Source organism: Struthio camelus, chromosome Z (genome assembly GCF_040807025.1).
Source record: "Struthio camelus isolate bStrCam1 chromosome Z, bStrCam1.hap1, whole genome shotgun sequence".
Lineage (NCBI taxonomy): Eukaryota > Metazoa > Chordata > Aves > Struthioniformes > Struthionidae > Struthio > Struthio camelus.
Window position 1 is genome coordinate 79682208 of NC_090982.1, and position 13087 is coordinate 79695294.

At 39.9% G+C, this 13087-nt stretch overlaps 1 protein-coding gene across 10 annotated transcripts in view; it reads left to right on the forward strand.

Annotated features, from left to right (window-relative positions):
* LOC104152006 (protein hinderin-like) overlaps positions 1-13087 on the forward strand; it is a 173707-nt gene that overhangs the window by 99863 nt on the left and 60757 nt on the right. The window lies entirely within an intron of this gene.

Here is a 13087-nt window from a genome sequence, read left to right on the forward strand (position 1 = left end):
TTCTTTTGTTCTCTATTATGAAGGACATTTGCATGAAAACAAGATTTTGGTTTCTTAAGAGTTCATCTGCTCCTGCTGCTTATTCCCCAGCTGGCCATAATCCTCCGTTTGTGACATCTCAATTGGTGGCTGTACAAATGATTATGATGTCAAAGACAGGATTATGACTTCAGGTGAGAAACAAACAGCAGGAACAGGTGAGCTCAGGAGAAACACACGTCTGAACTTCTTTTGAACCGTTTTTAATACAAAAAACAAGAGAAATGCAGACGCTATATTATGTATGTGTATATAAGATACCTGGTGTACAAGGAAGGGTATCCTACTAGTGAGTAGGATGGCAAATCTATTCTTTACGTTGCCTTCAACTGTTCTTATTCTCTAGTTTTATCTATAGAAAATTAAAATAGTATAGTAATATCCAGTTGCAATGTGATTACGATATGGTTAATCCATATGCCTCTGTTGTAACATGTCTGTCTTAGCTTGGTTATGAGGTTTGATTAAAAGTATAGAAAAAGGTCAGCCCCAAACTGTGGACTATAAATGTGTTAGCTGGGGTCGCTGGTGTGAGTGTAGGTTTGGAGCAGAGCCAGTTGTGTTCTTCTGCTTGAGGTTTTTCCTTCTATTTAATGTTATACTTCATTTTTATTTCTGGGGAGCCCCACCTGCCACTGCCCCGAAAGCAGTTTCCGTAAAGGGTTTTTGCTTTGGAAATTTCTCACCTGCAACTGGAGCTGTATGACCCTAACTAGCTTGTATAGCTCTGCAGTCATCTGCTATTGTGCACTGAATCGTGGGAGAAAGATATTTGCTTAAGTAGCTTTACAAGTATGAGAATTATGATGTAAAGGGTATGTTTATGTCTTAGTTATAACACTGGATGATGCAACTAAAGACTGAGATTATTTCTTTGATGAATTAATAGTGAGTTCTGGAGATATCGTTCGAGAGAAACTCCTCCAGGGAATCAGCTGGTAGGCATCTACTTTTGAATTTGTTATGGTGAAGGTTGCCACTTCTGCTGGATAATCCTAAATTCATTAAGATGAAATTTTTGGGTTATAAAATCATTTTTCTTCCCTTGTGCATTGTTTCAGAATATGTAGAGTATGGATTGATTTTTTTTTTTTTGAGGCATTGAAATGGCATTTTTTTGTGTAGTTTGGGAAATGAAATAGAAGAATTTGTGTTATCCTCTATGCATATAATACTGTCCTGTGTCAGAACAAGGTGAAGATAGGAGGGAAGAGAGGAATTGACAGTCACCGAGTCAGACATTGAAAGTCATCCAGTCTATAAGTTTGATATTTGAAGTAGTTCCAACTTCAGAGAAACCATGGGGAGTGTTTTTTTGTGTGTGTGTGGTGGGTTTTTTGTTTTTTTTTTTTTTTGAACAGAATTGAAGTGGTTATCTTCAGGAACCCAGTAGTTAAAATTAGAAAGTTGGTAACATTCTTATGGCAGGCAATTCTAGTGGTGAGATTAGCATTAGATAATCTTATCATAAAATAACCAGGCACCCAACGATGATCTGACACATGAGAGGCTGCACAGAGTTTGTGGTCCCCCAAGGGCTGTGATTGTTTTATGGTTTTATCTCATGATAGCCATGCTTCAGTGTTGCCCTTTTCTGAGAGTTTCGTACGGTACACATTCCTCCCCTGTAAAGTTGTAATTTAACGCCACGCTAGGAAATGGCAAATCAGCATGGAACTATTAATCTTATCTCGTATCATGAAACAGACACTGATCCAAGAGATCTGATTATTTTGCTTCTGGTCATTATCTAGACTGGAAGCTGGGCTTGGGCATTTGTATCATCAACAATTCTGTCATCAGAAAGCAGAAGATTTCAAAAAACAAAGTGAAGTGCTGCAATCGATCCTGTTTAACATTTCATGCCAAAAATATTGTGTGGCACAGAACTTCTTTTACTGGGCACTTAGCGATCAGCTGCAGCATTAAAGCCCTCACTTCTACCCTGAGTCTACAGCCTCTTTTCACAGTCATTAAAACATCATAAAGGACCTGAATGTCAGACGTGAGGACTTTAAATAATCTGTAGTGATTTTAATGAGTTCAGTCACAATCGCCACAGGTTTGTCTTGTTTTTTAAGTATTTCTGAGATGGAGCTTGCACTCGGACTTCCTGCTGCCAAGTTGCTTTTCCATCTTTGGAAAAGGATGGAAACTGGCTCCCGTTCAGTCCTGCAGAACTGAGTCTGTTTTAGCTTGAACTACTCTGGAAATAGCCAGCTGCATCACCTCCCCTTCAATGAATATCTTGTGAACAAGAAATTCAATTTTAATTTGTATTGCGGTTTAGCTAATTAAAGAGAACCCATTTTAAATGCCTGACTGAACCAATGTGTTTGGCTTGCTTATTTCTTTCCTCTTGGCCCTTCTTCCTTTCTGTTCGTTCGGTTCTTCTGCATGCTTGCAACTTGCTCTCTCTTTCTCTCTTATCAAGTTTGTGACACTCAAAAAGGTTTAAGTCATTTAAATACGTAACTATGGAGGAGGCTCAGACCTCCTGTTTTGCTTCTCCAGTAGAATAGAGCTTTCTACTCTACAACAACATTTGGAAGTAAAAGTTTTTACTATTTAAAAATCCCAAGGGATTTTACAGATATGGAAACTCTTGATGAGAATTTCTTCTGTGTTGAACTGGATGGCTCAACTCTGTTCCTGGAGGGGCTGGATTTTACTGTTGACCTAATTCTGCTCCCATGAAAGTTGATACTGAGTGGTTTTAGAAATTTTCAGCCTCAAAGCATTACCATTCTTTGAATCCTGAGTCCAAGAAGCAGGGCTGAAATGCAGTTCCTTCAGATGGAATAAGAAAGGCTTAAGCTTGGTACTCCGAATACATTTATTAAACAACTCTAGCTAAAAAAGTGGCCTAGTAAGCCAGCTGGAGAAATCTTTCACTATGTGTTATAGTTTCATCATCAGAACTTTCAAAATTCATACCTTTTGACATCATGGGCTCTTTCTGCTTTCTCTGTTTGTGCAAACTATCATATGGATTCAGGTCTATGTTAATTTCACAAATTGAGAATGATAAATCATACGAAAATATAAACTTCTACAATTTTTCCTGGTGATTTTACGTTGCAGGTATATTGTATCCAAAATCTTACATTAATTTTCCTCAAGCTGAGACCAAATTTTTGAAAAACGGACCACTGTTGTTAATTACCAAACTCGATATACTGGTGGCAAGGAGCTCAAGAGAGATATGTAACATTTGCTGAGGTATGGAACGAGTGTCCTGAGATTAGCATGTCTCAGGGGTTGTTGAAACTATGGTTCTGTCTTGAAATGAAAGTCTACACATCCGTTCTAACTGGGGGAAGTTGCGCTACAGGGGCTTAGCGTTGGACACTGGACTCCCACACCCTTAAACTGGAAGCAGGACATAGTGTATTGCTAACTATTAGGATGCTTTAAACACATAATTCCTTGGCATATTTTTCTGTGCTTGTGACCAAGACCCGGTTTTGTGCAAGGATTTCTCTTCAGGCTGCTGAGAACTTTTCTGTGCCCCCCCCCCCCCCCCCCCCGGCCCTGCAAAATAGATGTTTGCATGTGGTTTAATTTGGTCTGTCTGTCCAGATTGCTGTGTGTCAGAATGAAGGAGATTCCCTCACAAGGTCACTGCTGCCCTGGAGTAGTGGAGGGCCTTTCAATTTATGCTTGGTCATGCCCTTTTAACTAAAGCGTTCTCCTTCTCACAAGCTGTTAGTGATGGATGTCCATTCAGACAACCTAATGGTCTATGGTAACTATAGAAGAGCCTTTATATCAGTATTCTGCAGCTGAGACCCATCAGGATGGACTATCAAGCTGTTCAGCACCACATCTAGGACCGTTTTATGCGAATAATAACTGTGATGATACCATTGCTAAACTTTATGGCATCAAGCAGGACTATAAAAGATCATTTCCATGGGTCAAGAGAAAGTTGATCTTTGTAGCCTGATGTATCAGAGGTCATTTTGCTCTGTCAGCTGCCTACCTGCAACTGCTAAACACGCTGCACAATGACCTCAGCTGTTAGCGAATCTCAGACCTAAAAAGAAGATCTGGTGGTCTATCCTCAGTATCATTCAAGTACGTTGAGAGTATTTTGAAGTCAGCATCTTCAAAAGGAGATGGCTGGCTTATACTGGGGAATGGGAGATTGCTATTTACTCCATGCCTGCTCCTCTTCCTTTATTCAACTTTTCTTGCGATCTTTCATCAGCTAATTAATGAATCGAGATATTGCAAGTCTGCCAAATAAAAATCATTTCACTTTTCACTGAAATCACAGCGAATATGCCACGCGGGCCTTGAGTTTCGAAGTTTGAGAAAGCAAGGCTACTAGACTCGAGGTAGTTTGCCTCTGTTGCTCAGAGGGTTTAGGAGGCACCTATCCAATGTGGAGACTGTCAAATAAGGTGATGGATTATGAGATGTCATGCTGTGAATACACTTAGGGGAGATTCTTCAGCAATGGGTATATTCTGCACAAGACTTCCAGCTACGTACATTCTCAACCACAAACATCCCCCTCCTTGCCATCTGTGGAGTGCCATTTGTGCTTCCGTGCACTTCCTATGCAGCTCTAAACTAAAATGTTGACTTCTGATAAGAAGTGGAATTCTTGCTAATTCACGAATGTCTGGCAGATGTCTCATTAAACAGGTATGTAAGCTAACCACGGAAAAACTGAATCAAGACCTGGAAGTATAATCTGTATGTAACGTCTGCCCATGATGGAGCTCTGCTGCCATCCAGAAAAGACTCGTAGCCTTTTAAACTCCTTCACAGTTAATGCTCTGCTCTAGCACTATAAACTTCAGTGTGTCCAGAATATACATGTTTTCTTGGTTTCTTTCGTTAATATTGCTGTAAAATAAAACAAAAAATAGTCTGTGCTTCCATTTCTCTATGTACTCTAGCAGGATAATTCGTAATTTTTCCACTCCCTTAATTTAGTAAGTTGTTCCTGGTAACTTAGGGGCATTAGCATGCCAACAAGTTTCTGTAGGTTGACTGCTCTGGGATAGCTGCTTTATCTCTTAGCTTCATTCCTTGTGGAAGAGACATAAGCTGTCTCCTACGTGCCATCTTGTGTTTACTGTAGGATGGTGTGGGGTAAGAGCATGCAAGCTGTTACCTCAGAGCAGATGAGACAGTGAGCAGTCAGTGTCAAAGCCCTTAGACTTAACTGCTTTCTAATAATGTGACATACCCATTTTTTTGAAATGTGGAGAGGCCAAGTGCCATGGTTCTGACTTGACTCGTCTCAAGGTCTTTGTTAATTTTATGCTATCAAGACTGTTTTAACACATAATCACGGGGCTACGCACTGTTCTGTCTTGCACTAGCTTTTGGCCAGTTAATATAACGCTACGTACTGGTCGGGTTTTGATGAGCTAGCCTTGCTCCAGTCTTTGTTCTGAAGCGCAGCATTGTTGCAAAATAAAAATTCTTTTTAAGCAGCTTTAATTTTTTCTTGCGTGAAACTTCTTAGACAAGATTGAGTGAGTCAGCCTGTCTTTAATGGGATTGCACTGAAATGGCTGCTTACATGCAACTCTTGTTGTCATTCCTTGACGTGATCGTTACTTGAGGGGCAGATTAGAGGTCAATCAGCCAGAGCCACGGGGGCGCCCATGGCTAGCCTCAGGATACTCCCTACAAATGTAAGATCAAAAGGGCAGGCACATGAAAATTACTGTTTACTTTTTATGAATTATCTCCCGGAGATGGGATCATTAGCAGAATCTAAATGCCGTCTGGCCCTATTGCAAGGGCACTCCTAGTAGAATGCATTCACTTGGGCACACCTTTCCCTCCTTTTAAAGTCAAAGGAGTCTCTGTTTCTGCTTTTGTGGGATTTCTGTATTATTTAAATAACTTTCTGCTTGTGTATTTTTCCCCTAAAATACTGTCCCTGTGCGTGCTTTAACTCTTAAAAGGCTTCCCTTTTTTTTCCTTTGTTTCTGCAGCAAAGGCCCGTGTCTGTATCCAAGGGAATCTGCAGGAGACGCTTTTTGAAGAAAGTAAAACTTTTTGGCAGTCTTTCTGAGTAAACAGTGGCTATCACTTAAAATTCATCCCTGGCCAATGGGTACCACAGTTATCCCTACGGTAAATACAGGGGAAGGTGATACTGTCTGTCATGGTGAGGTACACGTTGGCAAGTGCTGGTATTTCAGTGTCTACTCCTGCAGTAATCTTCATGCATCAAACTCTACACGTTCCTATCCACATAAGTATCTGGCTTCTGTTTGATCACAGTAATCAGGGTTATTTAGGAGGGTCACAGTATATTTGCCCTTTTGTCTTATGTCTGGAGCTATGAAAGCATGACTTTGGAGCAAATGTTGATTGAATTCTAAAGAGACTGGAAATAGCTGAGAACACATGTAGCCCCTAATATGCTAAACTTGTGATTCCCAGTAAAAAACTGTTTACTTTTTATAATAACTCTGCAAAGTTACCTTGCAGGACCGAATGCATGATGGTATTACTCTAACGAAAGCCAATATGAACTTTCCTCTTATCATCCAGTATGTTACCACTCTTAATGTGAAATAATCAAATGCTGCCCAGTGTAGGAATGAAACTAAATCTGGCTGGTAACCAAAATGAAAGCCCTTATAGCTATTTTTGTATGTTCTTAAAATGTATGTTGTGAGTTTAGGCTGTTGTTCCCCCCGTCCCACCCCTACCCCATTTTTCTTATAAGGTCAAAAAAAAAAAAAAAAAAAAAAACCTCTCCATAGCATGCCTCCTGCCCCCGAAGGCTGAGGTACAGATATTCCACGTTATATTCTTTTATGTAAATTCTTTTACTCCTTAATCTGGCTAGACGATTTGGATAGGTGTATTTTTATTTACTCAGCTTGATATTTTCTCAACATCCTTGCTTTTTCAGCATTCGTCTTGATAGCAGTAACTAGAAAACTTCTTGCTAATGTTTAAAAGGATAAACTGAATGTGTTTCTTTCCCATCTTTTCCTCTTGCTGTTGCACAGAGCTCAGGAAATTTTGGAATCCTTGCCAAGTAGTGAGAGCACAAAGGAAACCTGCATGTGGGCCGTCTGAGGAGCCGGTCTGGAATTTAGTACAGCAGCATTCAGAAAGCTGAAACACAGATTCTATAAAAATAAGCCCCATTGCATTGCATTATGCTTTCACTGCTGCTGTAGCTCTTCAGTGCCCAGTGCTGTGTGGCCAGTTGGGGCTAGACAGGAGTTAGGCTTGTATGGAGCTGCACCCAACATCAAAAGTTTTCCTCTCAGTTCCACCATATGTTTTGGATTTCCTAGGCTAGGTCAGCAGTAGATAGGGCGTCTGTCTACCTCTCTTCAGGAAGCTATGCTCACTGGCTCAGGAGATGCCCAAGGGCCTTCTGAGCTGGTTCAGAGGTGGGATGTGGCATATGTGCTATGCGTTTGTCAGCCATGCTTTGTTCTGAGGCAGAACCAGGTGTCTAAATTTTCTTCAGTAAATGTTTATCAAATAGTTTAAAAATCTTTCTAACTAAGAGATGCCATAAAAAGCTGATGTAGCTTGTCTTAAATGAGTTTTTTTCCATGCTGTTCATCTCCCTTATGTTTGCTGTTGATATCTTCTTGCCCTTCTTGTAGTAATCAAGGAAAATAATGGTTTTAAGGTGGTTTTAAGAGCTCGCTCATGACGTTTCTGTTTTGGAGGCCATAAAGTCCCCTCTCTCCTCTGGAATATACAGTCCTTTCCTTAAACCTTTCCTCTACACTTGTACCTCTTGAAGCTGATACCTGAAATCTGAATGGATTTCTACCTGAGATCTCTCCAATGTAGTTAGAGTAGAAGAGTGGTGGAGGTCATTTCTTTACAGTAGGACTAAGAAGTGTGAGGCATACCTCTCAACTGGTAGCTGTTAAATTACCATTTCTATTTCCCTGGTATAGCCTTATCTTTACAGACAGGTGTATATGTGTTGGGAAGAGGGGCTATTTTTGGCTATATTGTAGGAGAGCCTGGAGGTAATGAGTTGTGCATAGTAAATCTTGCTTACTCTATAATTTCCACTATATTTCAAATTAGGGGCCTAAATTAGGGTTAGTGTCAGGCTTGCCCTTTTGGTATGTCCCAATTTTGTTTTAAAAGCACATAGCTAAGGACTTTAATATGTTTTAGATTCAGAGCTTGTAAGTTATACTAAAATCCCTAAGGGAGCCAAAATAACTTATTAAAACCTTGCAAATGTTTTTGACTGCTGCATTCTATTATTTTCTATTCCGGTGGCAGCATACAGTCTCTGCTGCTGATGGGCGGAGGAATGCAAACCTCCAGGGCCCATTAGACTTAACTTGTTTACTGCATTGATATCTATATGTTAAATGACAAGAGAGTTCAGGTTATTGAATAATTTAAAATTCAGCTCTAATTGGTGTCATATGACCTGGAAAAGGCCATGGATGACGCCAGGAGCATGCTGTGAAATTCTTATAAATAATTCATAAATTAGATCATTCATTTGCCTGGATGTCTTGTTAAATGCAGAAGTTTGTAAGTAATAACTGATGATATAACACCTGTAAGTATTTAGTTCATATGCTGGAAGGTAATCTACCTTGATGATCTTCTAGCAAAACCTGCCAGAGTATGAGAGTTAATTGCACTAGGGAGAATGCACTACATTTATTTGGGATGGGGCTTTGGCAAGGCGTACCGTGCAGATGTTGCATTACGCATTCTCTATCAGCTAGGCAACTATTCTGTGTGTGCCCATGTTAAAAATGCAGCTCATCACTCTTCTGCCCTTATTTCACATGAACTCCAAATGCACTGGGAAATGGTAGTGACCTGCCCTGCTCACAAATAGTATAGTTTTTGAAATATTTATCTAGGTCTTGAACTACTGATTCCTCAGTAAAATAAAGGGCAGAAGTAAAAAATTGAAGTCAGAAGATTGTGATTTTTCGTTTTTATAATGTTGGCATCACATTGAATGTTAATAGTTAGACCCAGTGCTGTCAAGATTAGTGTAGTGGTATTTTTCTGTGGTGCAAACAGGTCTGATATAGTTTTGTTTCTGAAAGCAAACATGTTTGCTTAATTTTTGTAGTCAGGCATCGCATTGCCATGTGTAGCTAGCCTTTTGGCTTAACGGGCATCCTGCTTACAGTGCCTTCCAAGACTGAATGTATGGACATCTTTAACTGTCAGTACTTATTTTACTTCCATTTTCTTGGAATACTGCATTAGTGATGGCTGCTTTATCAGATAGTGTAAAAGCAGTTTGCTGATCTGAAATGGGGGCGTTTGTTAGAGAATATCTACTTGTGTAGCTAGAGAGAAGGGTGGCATGTTTATGAGTGCTAGATATACACTTAAAGCTGAGTGCCAGCAAATGCTCACGTGCCACTCTGAACGCAGGTTTTTGTGCACCTGGCATCCTAGTTCAAACCCTCTTAACAATGAGGAGAAAAAAACTGAAGGCAGCACAGACATAGGAGGTGTTCCTCTGCTGTCAGCTAGCAGCTATAGATTTGTGTTTTTGTGATGTGATCCTATTTTTATTTTATTTTTTTGCTGCACCTGTTCTGAATATAGAGTTCAGTGGATTTTTACAGGAAAAATATAGGCTTGTAACTGTCATTTGCATGTTCTTTCTCTGAATTGAGACCACTTATTTTATTCAGGGGAGTGTGGCAATCATAGCTGTACATAATTCCTGCAGAAAACAATGCTTTATTTCTTGCTTGAAAAACGGTCAGCTAGCCTTCTGAGTTCTCTGCCGTATTTGTCGTAGCTACTGATGGAGACAGTTGCTGAACCGCTCTCTGGGCACTTTGTAATGACTGATACGAGGTTCCGTATGATAAAGATTTTGATAAAAGATTATACTCTTCAAAAAAGTTGATAGACTGCAGTAGATACTAATTTACTTTAAAAATCTTTACTTTTTTACATTCTTCTTGGCAAATTCTTATGAACTGTTGGAAAGAATAGCTCCTTTACATTAGCTGTGCACTTCAAATATTCTTATTGTTTGGAACAGATTGTTCTTAAAATAGCCCGGATCTCCTGCTTGAAATTATTTATAATATATTATCCTCATTCTAGTGACAAAACTGTGTGCTTGTATTGCTATCAGAGCTGCAAATCCAAAACTGAGCTTTATTGAGTTGAGACCTATCCATCAACAATGCGCAGTGATGGAGCCTCAGGTTTAGGATGCGTGTTGGCTGGATCACTAATACGTGTCCTTGATGCTCTTCAGGGCACCTCTGCGTATTGTAGTCTCTCACGTATCGTTTAGAAACTCTTGCTTTATCTTTAAATGTACTCTACCTATGTTTCTCTTGTGGTTGCTACTTCTGTTCATTCCTGGCTTCCTTCAGGCTCCCAGCTCTGTTCTGTACAACTGAACTTGTATGTTCTTCCTTGTGTTACTCCCCTGCCAAAGGAAACCCCAAAGCTGAAAATCCAAGTAAGAGAATTGTGCTCAAGATACTGTCAACAGCAATTTTAGTTCATTGTTGCTTCTTCTGTATTCAAATATATTTCAGGTACAAACTGTAAAGCCAGGTACTCTGGGTTAAACTCTGATCCTGTTATCGTCTATGGGAATTTTGCTCTTTACCGTAACGACACAATTTATCCCTGTGTCTGTGTTGGCCCTTGCTTTGGCTCTCAGAGTGCAAGACTTCTTGAGTTAATGGTTTTTGGGCCGCCGCTTACATCTGTTGTACGTGCAGAGCTACCACTGAAATGTCAGAACCTTGCCTGTGTTGAGTTTGTAAGATCTGATTTGATCCGCTACTAGTTTAGCCACGCTCCCTTACAGTACAAAGCCATGTACGCTGGCCTCGTTCTGCAGATGTGTCTCCTGTAGCAGGGCTGTGTATTAATGCTGCAGAGCAATGTGTAAGTTGCTTTTAAGAAGCATTTGCAGACCTAAAGCTGCTTGTATAAAGCTGGGGCGCTGTTTCTCTGTTTTTAGGAAATTTTCAGGACTGAATGTGTGTTTAGACTTTGGTCTGACTCCCTCAGCAGCAGGGAGTACTGGGATTGGATTTCACTGACCTCCCCACGTTTTTCTTTTTCAATCTTTCTAAACATTATTTGAGCTATTTTTTGATATCTCCTTGTTACAGTACAAGTATTTCACATCTAACCAAGTCATATTAACTCCATATGATTCAAGGAGCAGTCTAAGTGAGTTTGTTTGTTTAAGCCTCTGTTAAAGCAAGTTGTATCTTCAAGTACCATACAACAAGCACAGAAGAGCTCCACAGAGGGGGAAGCACAGCTGTTCCATCATGGTCCGTCATGGTTTCCATGTGTCCCACAGGCAGCATCTTTCTCAAGCTCATCTTGTAAAAGTACCTAATTTCTTATGCTCTAAATGAGTCTAGATTTTTTTTTCTCTTTTCTCTTTTACCCAGCCTACATCTTACAGATTTGTCATGGCATGCTCTAGTCTCACATGATCCTTCCTGAGTGTAAACGTCAGTCCACTTTCCCTGCGCTCTCTACCATCCTGCTGTAGTTTTCAATTAAACCATTAACAGAAATGCACAAATTACTTACAAAGGTGTTGACTCCCTTCTGATTGCCAATGGTTAATATTTCTTTGGGGTCAGACCCTGCAAGGTACTGAGTAGCCGTTAAGGCATGTGAAATTGGAACTTGATGTTGTACCTGATATGACCTCCTTCATCTAAAGGAATGAAAAAATTCTGCTTGCATTCCATGACATTAAAAAGAATTTTCCCCCCTGCAAACATATTGTAACTGTGAAATAACATTAAAGTTTCTCTGCCTTGTTATGAAGTATTTAAATGTCAATGCCTTTTCTGAGACCATCGGGGCAGATTTAATGGTGGCCAAGGTCAACACATGCTAACTGGTACCTCTCTTTTAGGGCCTTGAGGGGCTCCTAATAGAGTCTTAGCCGTGCAGTTAATTTGCAATTTGGGCCTTTACTCTTAAACCTGCTCCTGATGATTATTTTCTGCCATCTTCGTTCATGTGCTTAGATTTCTTAACGTTCTCATGTCTCTTCGGTCAATCAAACAAACTGCTAAAAAAAAATTCTCAGTTATTCTATTTTTTGATTTTCTTTTTTTTTCTTCTTGTCTAATTCTGTTTATGCGGTGTAGGCAAATTAAGTATGGTCTTTCTGCAGACCACCCTAAACTGTCAGCTTTAACAGGGTGCTCTAAGTTGAATACCTTGACATCTCCCACTGTCTTCTATCCTGGGTGTTTGGGAAACTAGCTGCCTTGAAACCCTTTTTTTCTGTTGTTGCCCGAATAGTATGTTTGCAAAAGCAGGTAAGATGGGAGATGAGAGCCAGCATGTAACCATAGGATTCCCTTGCTTTCCCTTTTCTGCTGCTGGTCATCTCTGTGTGTGCTGTCTAGTTTAGATTAAAAGTCTTTGTAGCCTTTACTTGTCTGGAAATATTGCAGAAAAGGATGGCACTCTGTGAATAATAAATAACAAAACTCTGTCTTTTTGGCAGCATGTTGCATTTCTGCTCGGTTGCCCTGCCAGCCCCTCTGACTTCAAAATATTTTGATGTCCTGCACTTTTCACCCAGTCCATGCACCAGCCTTTCCTCAGACATTTAGCACTGACATTAATGCAAATATCTCCAACTCATTGGGCCCTTTGGGGCAAAACATGACATCCGTTGCTTTCAGTCATGTGGTGGAGAGGATGTTTTTGTGTCCACAAATCTGGAAATAATAAAATATCAGTATTCAGGTGCTAATCTATGTTAATTCACATTCTGTGAAGTCTACAAGAAACTTGTAATTGGGTGTCTTGAAGGGCAGCAGAGTATGTTTGGTATTTTGTTTATTTATAAAAAAAAATAAAGTATTTAAATAATACATATAAGCGCTGCATAGATTTGGATTACATCTCTCTTCTAATCCTTGCTGTGTGCTTGCTTGCATTCTTAAGTTCTAAGGTTTTTGGGCATCCCGGTCGTCTTCCAATGTATGTGGACAATACCTGATCTCTTGTAAGCTTCTGTCCATCAGTGGCCAACAAATTTCACTGCTTCTAAGGTGGCTTAGTT